Raw genomic sequence first — 13,608 nt, 5'->3', positions numbered from 1 at the left:
CGGTCCCAGTCGGAACTCTGTGCCGGGGTGTGAGAAGGAGGTCCTCAGGGCGTTGCCTAGGTTCTCGCCTGGGGCAGTGGACGGAGGAGATCCGATGGATGCTTCTCCAGGTGACCCCTCATCCTGGGGACAACCGGAGGGGGAGGCTCGTAGGGTCTCCCGGAGGGCGCTGCAGGTCTGATGGACACTGCCCTCTTGTCGTCGGGGGATGGTGCAGCTGGGGGATGACCGGCGGTCTGCTCCCTGGAGGAAGATCCGGTGGACACTACCCCTGGGCCCGTTGCCCTCCTGGGAAGATCCAGTGAAGTTGTCTGTAGGACGCGCCGACATGCTGGCTTCCGGAGGTGGATGGCAGAAGGAAGAGAAACGGTGGTTACTCCTCCCACAGTAAGACCGCAGGACGCTACTGTGCCACTGCTCCCCTGGGGTATCGTAGGACGTGAGGCCCCGATGGAGTCCCCTTCTCTTCTAGAGGCCGATCTGGTGGACACGGCATCTGAGGGCCTGCTTGGGACTTGGGTGTTGCAGGGCCCACCCCGATTCTGGCGAGTGCTTGCTCCGTCGGAGTGTAGCGCACTCACACTGAATACTGCCAGGTGGTCCGGCTGTGTGGATGAGGGGCATAAGATCACGGGGGAGATGCATTGATGTAGCGCGAGACACCTATAAGCCTCCCTATGGCCTCTTCTTGGGGTTGTGGTGTCGGGGTTGCTCCGTCTGGTGGGTATTTCATACTCAGCATTAAATTTCTGCACACACAGGGACTGAATGAGTCAAAATACCCACTAGGCGTAATGTACAGTCTGAACAAACTACCTATTAACCAAAATTGCATTAAATGTAGCAGAAATTAAATAATACAGGACCACTCAAAGGGCAGGTTGCCATCACATGCCATGAATGATATTTTAACTTCCGTTTACGATAAATAGAAACAATTCATGCTACGTTATATGTGTGTTCTATTTGTATTATATTATGGTATATTACATTACTATGATTCACAGTTTCACACAACAGTGTAGATATTTAACAAAGACAAATATGCTTTTTAAACAGCACGGGGAATGTGTTTGTCCAAATCGTGGAGCCATCTACCGGAATACTTGCTTTGAAAGCACCTCATTCTAAAGTAAGAATCCTCTGACATATCCCATAACTGATCCCCACCTCCTCACAAACATCGTGAATGCTCCGACGTCGATCCTTATTGACAAGCTGCTGAATTTTTGCAACATTTTGAGGAGTTCTACTGGCTAAGGACCTCTCTGTGTGGTCATATTCGTCAACCAATGTTCAATTGGTCTGAACCACGCATGCCGCTGAAACACCTGTGTCCGACCAAACACTTGTTGGATCATTGCCAGGTACTTGGTTGCATTTTTCTCAAGAATTTCACAAAATCTGATGCAGCTTCGCTGTTTCTTTTTTATATCGATCTCGAAAATCGCCTGATGACACGTGCATAATAGCAAACAAATAAGCGTCACTAATCCCGTGCTGAGTAGCTCACTGACTCAGTGCATGTTAGTACTACCACCTAGAGGCACATTGCGCTACTACAATCCGTTTAGCCGTCGTGATCCCAGTCTGGAAAATTTTGGATAGCACCTTGTACTAAAAAAAAAATGTAATAAAAAAGTTCCAGAAAAACCCTCAGCACCGCTGGAATAGAGACCTCTATATCCATAACCAATGCGCTGTTGGAAAGGTACAAGAATATTATTGGATGAGAATCATATTTTTCTTTTAATTGCAGTAGTTCTCACTCACAACTGGTTGAAGCGAGAATGAAATGCAGACATCATACTGAAGGGACTTAATGCTGGAGGCAGGCGTATAGCTAACAGAAATGTGTAGTTAGCTCGGAGGGAATGGTACCTGGAATGCTGTTTACATATGGGTAGTTATGTGCACCAGAGTCCTCGTTTTTTTTTTTTTCTCTCTCTCTATATATATACACACACACAGGTCGCCGACAGAGATGGTCTGTGGTTCGTGGGGAAAGCATTTAGGCTACCTAAGTCTACTAATACATTATACTGACATCTGCCTGTCATGGAGCTTCGGCTCGACAGTCGTTATATTATATTGTACTATTTAAATGTTGTAGAAATGTATATATTCTGTCTATCTACTGCCAGCCACCATAATCCCGTAAGGGGTGGCCATTTGACTTTGAGTTATTTGCTTTACGGGGAGGGGCACTAACCCTCCACCAACCCACTTGCTGACACGTAGGGAGCACGTATGATTTGGTTATATGGTTACCACCCAGCGTTGTAAATGGTTTCTTGGGTTACAGGAAGCCATTTGGCTTGTCACTCAAAGTAAAGCCACCTGTAAAGGAAAGAAAAGCAATAAGAACTGACAGGAAAGATGGGAGAAATAGGAAGAGAGGAGGACAGGCACAGAAAAAGAATGATAAAGGCTAAGGAAAAGTAAGTAGCACTACATCAAGTGAGTGGATGATGGTCGCCACTACCTACCACCAAAATGTATATATTAATGCAATAAATTTTTATTTGAACACACACACACACACACACACACACACACACATCAGTAGTCTGGAGTCCTCATCTCAAAAAGCATATAGACAAGATTGAAAAAGTTCAAAGGGCCGCTACAAGATGGATACCAAGCTTAAGGGACCTAAGCTATGAAGAAAGACTAAATAAACTGAATCTACCAACACTACAGGAGAGAAGGAAAAGAGGTGACATGATAATGCTTTATAAGTGCATATCAGGAAAGGAGAAAATAGACATAAATGATTACTTAACATATGGAGAAGCATCAGCAAGAGGACACTGCAAAAAACTGCATAAGAAGAGAGGTGATAAAGACGTAAGGAAATTCAGTTTCCCAAACAGAGCAATTGATCAATGGAATGCACTACCGAATGAAATAGTGTGTGCCAAAACAATTCACAAATTTAAGGATATGTACGATAAATATGGTCTAAGACACGGGACAATACGAGCTTGACTCATTCCTGTAAAGATACAATTAGGTAAGAACAATTAGGTAAGAACACACACCGTCGGAGGTGGACGTCTGTACCGGCGCTCCATACCAGCTCAACACGGCCAGAGGCATTACCTAAATAAGTATCTTTGAATGAGTCAAGCTCTGTACCAGGTTAGACTAAATGATTTTTCATTATTAAAAGGAAAAGAAATAATAAGTTTATATAAGACTGTTTCAAACAACAAAGAACCACGATGCGTTGAGTCAGCTGGGTTTGTTTATACTACAGCAACACGGGGAAAGCGTGCACACTGTAAGTACATACTCTGTTCATTTAGTATTACAAAGTGGATACATACTTCAGTAAAACAAACTTGGAAAAGAAAAGGGATAAAAGTAAAAAGCAAAATGATGATTTCTACCAAGAACTAGTTGAAGTGGAGACTCACAATAGACTGGTTGAACGTGTACACAAACTAGAAATGGCTTTCAAAAATGAAATTGATGAAATAAAGAAGCAAATGCACTTGCAAAAGGAAGAGATAGAAAAACTGGGAAGGGAGGCCAATAAGAAAGACACAACCATCAGTGAACTGACAGTGGAATTGAATACGCTTAGGAAGAAAGTGAGTGAAATGGGAAGTACAGTAGTTAATCACGAGAGTGTTATGGAAGAGTTAAAAAATGACACAGAGACAATTAGACAAGCAAGCAGTCTTATGGACCAGAGCAGTGATATTGAGGAGAAGATAACACAGGTGAATGAAGCTGTGCAAAGCTACAAAAATGATGTAGAAACCACGTATGCTGAAATGGTGAAAGTAAAGAAAGACTTAGAAACAAGGGTGGAGGAAAAAAACATTAAAAAGGAAGTGAAAAGAATAATCCAAAACAATCCAAAGTTAGTCAGAGATTCAGTAGAAATAAATAAATCAATAGTAATCACTGGTATACAGTAGAAGAGGAAGAAATTAAAAACAAAATCACTAGAGACAAAAAGGAGATGGCAAATGTAATGAGCTTACTGAAAGAAGTATCAGAGGAAATCTGTAGTAAAGACATAGAGGAACACAAAAGGTTAGGGAAATACGAGAAAAACAAGACAAGACCTCTAAAGGTGACTTTCCAGAGTGTAAACACTGTGGAAGAGATACTAAAAAATGCAAAGAATCTTCTGGAAAAAGAGTTCAAAAATGTATGGATAAAAAGATGCCTAACACAAGAGGAACTGGAATTACTGAAAGAGAAAAGGGAGGAAGCAAAAACAAAAAATGAGGGAAGATCAGAAGAGGACAAGAAGAAATTTTTTTACAAAGTAATAGGATTGCAGGTACGAAAGTGGTACACAAACAGGATGGAAGAAAAAGGAGGAAGTTAGTAGAACCATGTCATGACAAGTATATAAACAAGATGATAAAGTTGATGTACTCAAATGTAGATGGAATGGTATCTAAATTACTAGAGATGAATGATTATGTCAGAGAAAATGAACCACAAATAATATGCCTAACTGAGACAAAATTAACACCAAGGATATCCAATGACATACAAAACTTAGAGGAATACAATATATGGAGAAGAGACAGAAATTTTTAAAAAGGAGGAGGAATTATAATATTAACTAAGAAAAATCTAAAAGTCAAGGAAATAAACCTAGATATACCATCACAAGTAGAACTGATTGCAGTTGAGATCGACACATCTGAAAGTAATAATTACAAACAGGCAAGAAAAGACTATACAAGAATAAGGAGGGAAGCCCAAAAACAGTTTGAGGAGGATATAATAAATAAAAGTAGTGATCAACCAAAGCTGTTTTACAGCTATATCAGAAGCAAAACCAAAGTAAAAGATATAATACAATCCATCACGGACGAGGGAATCACTTATACACAAGAGAAAGATATTTGTGCAGCACTAAATAAGAATTTCCAATTAGTTTTTACAGAAGAAAAAAATTTTGAGAGGGAATACGTGGAACACGCATGTCCACACATACTACCAGATATACAAATAGCAGAAAAAGTAATACAGGAGGAGTTAAGTAGATTAGACAGAGGAAAAGCAAGTGGTCCTGATGAAATTTCATGTTGGGTGTTACGAGAATGTGCAAAGGAGTTAAGTAAACTATTATTTTTAATTTTCAAGAAATCCTTGAGTCAAGGGAAACTACCTGATATTTGGAAAAAAGCAAATATAGTCCCCTTATTCAAGAAAGGAAATAGACAAAATCCTCTCAACTACCGACCAGTATCACTGACCAGTGTTGTAAGCAAGGTATTAGAAAAACTTATAAGAAAAGCTTGGGTAAATCATCTAGAAGAACACAGTATGATAACAGAAAGACAGTTTGGCTTCAGAAAAGGAAAATCATGTGTTACTAATCTGTTGAACTACTATGACAGAGTAACAAACACAATACAGGAAAGGGAAGGATGGGTGGACAGTATCTATTTAGATTTCAAGAAAGCTTTTGACACAGTACCACACCAAAGACTTTTATGGAAGCTGTACCATCAAGGAGGAATTCGAGGCAAACTGTTTTGTTGGATGCAAGACTTTCTCATAAAAAGAGAAATGAGGACAGTACTAAGAGGAAACTACTCATCATGGAAAGAAGTGACTAGTGGAGTACCACAGGGTTCGGTGCTGGCACCAATCATGTTTCTAGTGTACATAAATGATATAAACAGTAACACTGGAAATGAGAGCTATCTGAATATGTTTGCAGATGATGCAAAAATACAAAGGAGAATTACTAGCACAGACTCTTGTAGGGAGCTACAAGAAGAATTAAATAAACTTCATGAATGGAGTAGTACATGGCAAATGGAATTCAATGTGGACAAGTGTCATGTAATCAAGTTTGGTAAAAGTGGAAAAAGACCTGATTGGGATTATAAGTTAGGAAATAAAACCCTATACACATCAGAAAGAGAGAAAGACCTAGGTGTGATTATCAATAACAGACTATCTCCGGCTGACCACATCAGCGAGAAGGTACGGAACATGTATACACTGCTTGCAAATATGAGAATAGCATTCACATACATAAATGAAGACATGCTAAGAAGGATAATAACATCATTCATTAGACCAACCCTGGAATATGCATCAATAGTCTGGAGTCCTCATCTCAGAAAGCATATAGACAAGATTGAAAAAGTTCAAAGGGCCGCTACAAGATGGATACCAAGCTTGAGGGACCTAAGCTACGAAGAAAGAATAAATAAACTGAATCTACCAACACTACAGGAGCGAAGGAAAAGAGGTGACATGATTATGCTATATTAGTGCATATCAGGGAAGGAGAAAATAGACATAAATGATTACTTAACACATGGAGAAGCATCAGCAAGAGGACACTGCAAAAAACTGCATAAGAAGAGAGGTGATAAAGACGTAAGGAAATTCAGTTTCCCAAACAGAGCAATTGACCAATGGAATGCACTACCGAATGAAATAGTGTGTGCCAAAACAATTCACAAATTTAAGGATATGTACGATAAATATGGTTTAAGACACGGGACAGTACGAGCTTGACTCATTCCTGTAAAGATACAATTAGGTAAGAACACACACACACAGTTGAGGCGCCAGAGGCAAGACGTACAACACATTGCTCCGTGCTTGGCCAGCGTTGGCCAAAACTGGTCATACCTAAATATTAAGTTTACTGTATATGAGTCAAGATCTGTACTAGGTTAAACTAAATGTTGTTCTAATATAAAAGAGGAAGTTTAAGTAAAAGTGTTGTTCAAATAACAGAATACAGCAATTTTTTTTTTTTTTTTAATGCGAGGAAGAAGGAACCAAAGGTCATGAGCCCGCAGTAACAGTTCCCTCCAAGAGAAAAACAAAATACAATAGAGAGCCAAATTCAAGATCCGATCATTGTGAGATTCCTGGACACACTGCGTTTGAAAGACTGGAGATCATAGGCAGCAGGAAATAGAGACAGAGGGAGACAGTTCCAGAGCTGACCTGTTGCATAAATGAAAGACTGGGAGTAACGGTTAACTCTTGCATTAGAGAGTTGGACAGAAAAGGGATGAGAGTTTGCTGCCAGACGGGTGCTACGCGCCCGTCGTAGAGGTGGAGGAATGCAAGCAGACAGTTCAGAGGAGCAGTGACCATTAAAATAGCGATAGAAAAGAGATAAAGATGCAACAGTGCGGTGAAGAGACAGAGGTTGAAGGGAGTCAGTAAGAGGAGGAGAGTTAATGAGACGAAAAGCCTTTGACTCCACCCTATTGAGAAGAGCTGTATGTGGGGAGCCTCCCCACATATGAGAGTTGTACTCCACACAGGGGCGGATAAAACCCCTGTATAGAGTCAACAATTGTGCAGGGGTAAAGAAAGAGCGGAGTCGGCTTAGCACACCCAATCTCTTGGAAGCAGATTTTATAAGAGATGTAATATGATCTTTCCAAGATAAGTCCCGAGTAAATGAAATCCAAAGCATGTTCAAGGATGATGCAGGATTAAGCTGAATATTATTAAACATTAGTGGGTATACCTGTGGAAGATTTTGTCGGGTTGATAGGTGTAAGAACTGAGTCTTAGATGCATTAAAAACAACCATATTATTTTTACCCCAGTCAGAGATACGAGCCAAGTCAGACATTAGGTGTGCCATAGCCTCATCCCTTGTTTGCTGAAGTAACTGTTGAGATGGGCATTGCGGGAACCTAATAGAAAGGTGAAGGGTGGAGTCATCAGCGTATGAGTGGATAGGGTTAGATGTACAGCTTAGAAGATCATTGATGAATAAAAGGAAGAGAGTTGGTGATAGGACAGAGCCCTGAGGAACACCACTGTTGATAGATCTAGGAGAAGAACGATGGCCGTCTACAACAGCGGCTATAGAACGACCAGAAAGGAAGCTAGCGATGAAGGGACAGATAGAAGGATAGAAACCGTAGGAGGGCAGTTTGGAAATTAAAGATTTATGCCAGACTCGATCGAAAGCCTTTGAGATGTCAAGTGCAATGGCAAATCTTTCGCCAAAGTCCCGAAAGGAGGATGACCAGGAGTCTGAAAGATTGGTGAGAAGATCGCCAGTGGAGCGTCCCTGACGGAACCCGTACTGACGATCTGAAAGAAGGTTGTGATAGGAAAGATGCCTTAAAATTTTTCTATTGAGAATTGACTCGAAAACTTTTGAAATACAGGACGTTAAAGCAATTGGACGATAGTTGGAGGGTTGGGAGTGGTTACCCTTCTTTGGGACTGGCTGAATGAGAGCAAACTTCCAGCAAGAAGGAAAGGTACAAGTTGACAGACAAAGGCGAAAGAGTTTGCCTAGGCAGGGTGTAAGCACAGAAGCACAGTTCTTGAGAACAACAGGAGGGACCCCATCAGGCCCATATGCCTTGTTAGTACTGAGGCCAGTGATGGCAGAAAATACATCAACTGAATAAATTTTAATGTCAGCCATGAGGAAGTCAGAGGGGGGAAGTGATAGAGGAACAGCAACGAAATCGTCTAAGGTGGAATTGGAGGAGAAAGTCTGAGCGAAGAGATCTGCTTTATCAGTAGAAGAAATAGCTACAGAACCATCAGAGTAGAAAAGAGGAGGGAAGGATGATGAGGTAAAGTTGTTAGAAAGATTTTTGGCAAGGTGCCAGAAGGAGCGGGAAGAATTCGAGTTGGAGAGTTAAGAGCATTTAGTATGGATGAAATTATTTTTAGTAGAGCGAAGAACAGACTTAGCACGATTCCGGGCAGAAACGTAAAGATGATGTGATTCAGGTGGGTTGGCTCCGGTACCTTTTGTAGGCCCTCTCCTTGTTGCGGACAGCATTAGAACAAGCGTGATTAAACCAAGGCTTTCTTGCATTAGTCAAAGGATATGAGAAAGGAATGTATACTTCCATGCCCGAGAGAATAACCTCCGTAATGCGCAAGGCACACTCAGATGGCTCCCGGCCATGGAAGCAATAATCATTCCAGGGAAAATCAAAGAAGTACTGCCTGAGGGCCTCCTAGTCCGCGGCTCCAAAATGCCACAGACGACGTTTCCCTGGAGGGTCCACAGGCCGTACTGGAGTGATAGGACAGGTTAAGGTAATAAGGTTGTGATCGGAGGAGCCCAATGGAGAGAAAAGATTAACAGAGTAAGCAGAAGGTTTAGTTGTGAGGAAGAGGTCAAGTATGTTGGAGCTCTCTCCAAGGCGGTCAGGGATATGGGTAGGGTGCTGTACAAGCTGCCCTAGGTCATTAAGGATAGAAAAGATGTAGGCTTGTTCACCAGGTGGATCAGTGAAAGGAGAGGAGAGCCAAAGGTGGTGGTGAACATTGAAATCTCCTAGAATGGAGATTTCAGAGAAAGGAGAAATGGATAGAAAGTGTTCCATCGTAGAAGTAAGATAGTCGAAGAATTTTTGATAGTCAGTAGAATTAGGGGATAAGTAAACAGCACAGATATATTTAGTCAGAGAATGACAGGAAAGCCGAAGCCAGAGTGTAGAGAATTCAGAAGAATCGAGTTCAGGAACACGAGAGCAAGATAAGTTGTTGCGTATATATACACAACAGCCACCTTTGGCTTTGAAATGAGTATAGAAAAAGTAGGAGGATATAGAAAAGGGTTTGCTGTCAGTTGCCTCAGACAGCTGAGTCTCCGTTAGAAAAAGAAGGTGAGGTTTAGAGGAGGAGAGGTGGTGCTCAACAGAGCGAAAGTTAGAGGAAAGGCCGCGAATGTTGCAGAAATGAAGAAGAAGAGAGTCAGACAGTGGTTCCAGGCACCTCGAGTCGTCACTGGGAGAGGGGCGGATGGTGGGGGCATTAGCGCAGGAATGTGCTGAGCAAGTTCATCAGCTGTTTAGTCAGCTGCATGTACCAAGGAATGCATACTTGTAAGTAGAGTTTTCTTTCTGTTAGTACCACAAAATGTCCACCATCTTTAGTAATGCGAATTTGGAAGGAATTAAGAAAAGGGATAAAGGTAGAAATCAGGATGATGATATCTACAAAGAACTGGTTGAAATGGAGACGTATAATACGGTGGCTGAACGGGTAGGCCTACACAAATTAGAGAAGGCATTTCAGAGTGAAATGGATGAAATTACGAAGCAATTGCACATGCAGGAGGAAAATGAAAAATTAGTAAAGGAATTAAGAAAGACACAACAATAGATGAGCTATCAATTGAGGTGGTTTTACTTAGATGGAAGGTTAGTGAAATGGCAAGCACAGTTGTCAACCATGAGTGTATTATGGAAGAGTTTAGAAATGATACAAAGACAATTAGGCAAGCAAGCAGTCTGATAGATCAGAGCAGTGATACTGAGAAGATAACCCAAATGAATGAAGCGATGTAAAGCTACAAAAATGACGTGGAAACTACGTATGCTGAAATTGTGAAAGTAAAGAAAGACTTGGAAACATGAGTTAAAGAAAACAGCATTTCAAAGGAAGAAAATAATCCAAACAATCCAAAATTGCTAAAATATTCAGCAGATATCAACAAATATCTAGTAATCATTGGTATAGATGAGGTAGAAATAAAAAACAAGATTTCGAGAGACAAAAAGGAGATGGCAAATATAATGAACATTTTGAAGGAAGTATCGGAGGAACTGTAGTACTGACATAGAGGAACACAAAAGGCTAGGGAAATATGAGAGAAATAAGTCAAGGCCTCTGAAAGTAACCTTCCAGAGCGTAAACGCTGTGGAGGAGATACTAAAAAAATGCAAACAGACTTATGGAAAAGAGGAATTAAAAAACGGATGGATAAAAAGATGCCTAACTGAAGAGGAACTGGGATTACTAAAAGGGAAGAGGGAGGAGGCAAAAATAAAGAACGAGGGAAGATCAGAGGAAGAGAAGAATACATTTTTTTTTTTTTTTTTTACAAAGTAATTGGATTGCAGGTACAAAAGTGGTACATAACCAGGAGGGAATAAAAAGGAAGAAGGTAGTACACCCGAGTCATGCCAAGTATATAAACATGATGATTAAGTTGATGTACTCAAATGTAGATGGAATGGTATCTAAATTATTAGAGATGAATGATTATATCAAAGAAAAGGAACCACATATTATTTGCCTAAATAAAACATAATTAACACCAAGGATATCAAACGATACCCTAAACCTAGAGGAATACAATATATGGAGAAGAGATAGGAACTTAAAAAAAGGAGGGAGACTTATAATATTAACAAAGAAAGATCTACAAGTCAAAAAAATAGAACTAGATATACCCTCACAAGTAGAACTGATTGCAGTAAAGATTAATACATCTGAAAGGAAAGTAATTGTGGCAAATATATACATGCCACCCAGATCAAACACTTGGGAAAGAGGCAAATATGAAGACCTGGCAGAGAGTACAATTCGGAGTTTAAGAGCATTACTACATTAAATGGAGGAGGAATCTGAAAGAATTATATTAACTGGAGATTTCAACACAAATATAAACTGGAATACCGGTACTCTAGATAAAGCCAGGAAAGCTGTTGGGACCAAAAGCTCCTGGATCTTGTGCAGGAGTTTTTCCTAACAACATGTAAAGGAAAACACCAGAAAAAGAGGACTTGATGTACCATCAGTACTAGATCTTATATTTACTAGGCAAGAAAAATTATATTGACAGTATAATGTATCGCCCGCCATTCGGCAAAAGCGACCATGCAGTATTAAATTGCAACTTCAGGATTGCATATGACATAGTTAAGAGTAATCAAAGTTAAGAAAAGAGCCTAAACTATAAAAAGGGCAACTTTCATGATCTAAAGAAATACTACTTAGAAATAGACTGGGAAGAAGAGCTTAGAAGACAAGATTTAAACGGTTATGTATAGAAAATTCTGTGAACTTCATGAAATAGGAGTCCGAAATTACATCCCACAGCACAAAGAAGCAGAAATGAAAATAAAGAAATGGTTTAATAAATAATGTAAAAAATCAAAAGAAAAAAAAGAGCCCTGTAGAATAGATACAGAAGACACAACAGTGAGAGGGCATATAATAACTATAAACAGGCAAGAAATTATTATACAATAATAAGGAGAGAAGCCCAAAAACAGTTTGAGGAAGACATTATAAATAAAAGTAGTGATCAACCAAAGTTATTTTACAGCTACATCCGAAACAAAACCAAAGTAAAAGATAAAATACAACCCATTACAGACGAGGGGATCATCTATACACAAGAGAAAGATATTTGTGAAACACTAAATAAAAATTTCTAATCAATTTTTACAGAAGAAAATAATTTTGAGAGGGATGATATGGATCATGCATGCCCACACATATTACCAGATATACAAATATCGGAAAAAGAAATTTAGGAGTAGTTAAGTAAATTAGACAAATGGTCCTGACGAAATTTCATGCTGGGTGCTACATGAATGTGCAAAGGAGTTAAGTAGACCAATATCTTGAATATTCAAGGAATCCTTGGGTCAAGGTAAACTACCTGATATTTGGAAGAAAGCAAACATTGTTCCCTTATTCAAGAAAGGGAATAGACAAAATCCACTCAACTACCGACCAGTATCACTAACCAGTGTTGTAAGTAAAATACTGGAAAAGCTGATAAGAAAAGTTTGGGTAAACCATCTAGAAGAACACAATATGATTACAGATAGACAGTTTGGTTTCAGAAAAGATAAATCATGTGTTACTAATCTATAAAGCTACTAAGACAGAGTTGCAGAAACATTACAAAAAAGAGAAGGGTGGGTGGACAGTATCTATCAAGATTTCAAGAAAGCATTTGACGGAGTACCGCACCAAAGACTTTTATGGAAACCTTACCATCATGGAGGAATCCGAGGCAAACTGTACTATTTGATGCATGATTTTCTAAGAAAATGGGAAATGAGAACAATACTAAAGGGAAATTACTCATCATGGAGAGAAGTGACTAGTGGAGTTCCACAGGGCTCAGTGCTGGCACCAATTATGTTTTTAGTGTATATAAATGGCATAGATAGTAACATTGAAAATGTTTGCTGATGATGCAAAAAAACAAAGGAGAATTACTAACAGACTCTTGTAGAGATACAAGAAAAATTAAACTTCATGAATGGAGTAGTAAATGGCAAATGGAATTCAATATGGACAAGTGGCATGTAATCATTCATTCATTTATTGCCAGACGCCATGTATCCCAAACGGGGTGGTCAAGGGCTTAGAGTTAATTGTTTTACAGGGAGGGGCACTAATCCTCCACCAACCCCACTTGAGACGTAGGGAGAACGTTATGCCAACAGCATCTGGTGTTCCCAGGCAGTCACCCATCCAAGTACTAACCAGACCCAACGTTGCTTAACGTCGCTGATCGGACGGGAAGCGGTGTACTTAACGTGGTATGCATATAATCAAGTTTGGTAAAAGTGGAAAAAGACCTGATTGGGATTATAAGTTAGGAAATAAAACCTTACACACATCAGAAAGAGAGAAGGACCTATGTGTGATTATCAATAATAGATCTCCGGCTGATCACATCAGTGAGAAGGTACGGAACATGTATACATTTTTCATTCATTCATTGCCAGACGCCATGTATCCCAAACGGGGTGGACAAGGGCTTAGAGTTAATTGTTTTACAGGGAGGGGCACTAATCCTCCACCAACCCCACTTGACACGTAGGGAGAACGTTATGCCAACAGCATCTG

General features: G+C 40.0%; 1 pseudogene; it reads right to left on the bottom strand.

Moving 5' to 3' along the window:
* Positions 1-13,193: 13,193 nt before the first annotated feature.
* LOC145402448 (5S ribosomal RNA) lies at positions 13,194-13,312 on the bottom strand (annotated as a pseudogene).
* Between the last annotated feature and the right edge of the window lie 296 nt (positions 13,313-13,608).

This window comes from Coenobita brevimanus, chromosome 57, assembly GCF_032717465.1.
Source record: "Coenobita brevimanus isolate Jiangsu-jjx chromosome 57, ASM3271746v2, whole genome shotgun sequence".
Taxonomy (NCBI): domain Eukaryota; kingdom Metazoa; phylum Arthropoda; class Malacostraca; order Decapoda; family Coenobitidae; genus Coenobita; species Coenobita brevimanus.
Note: the sequence above shows the minus strand (reverse complement) of the source record. Positions and strands in the feature narration are given on the sequence as shown.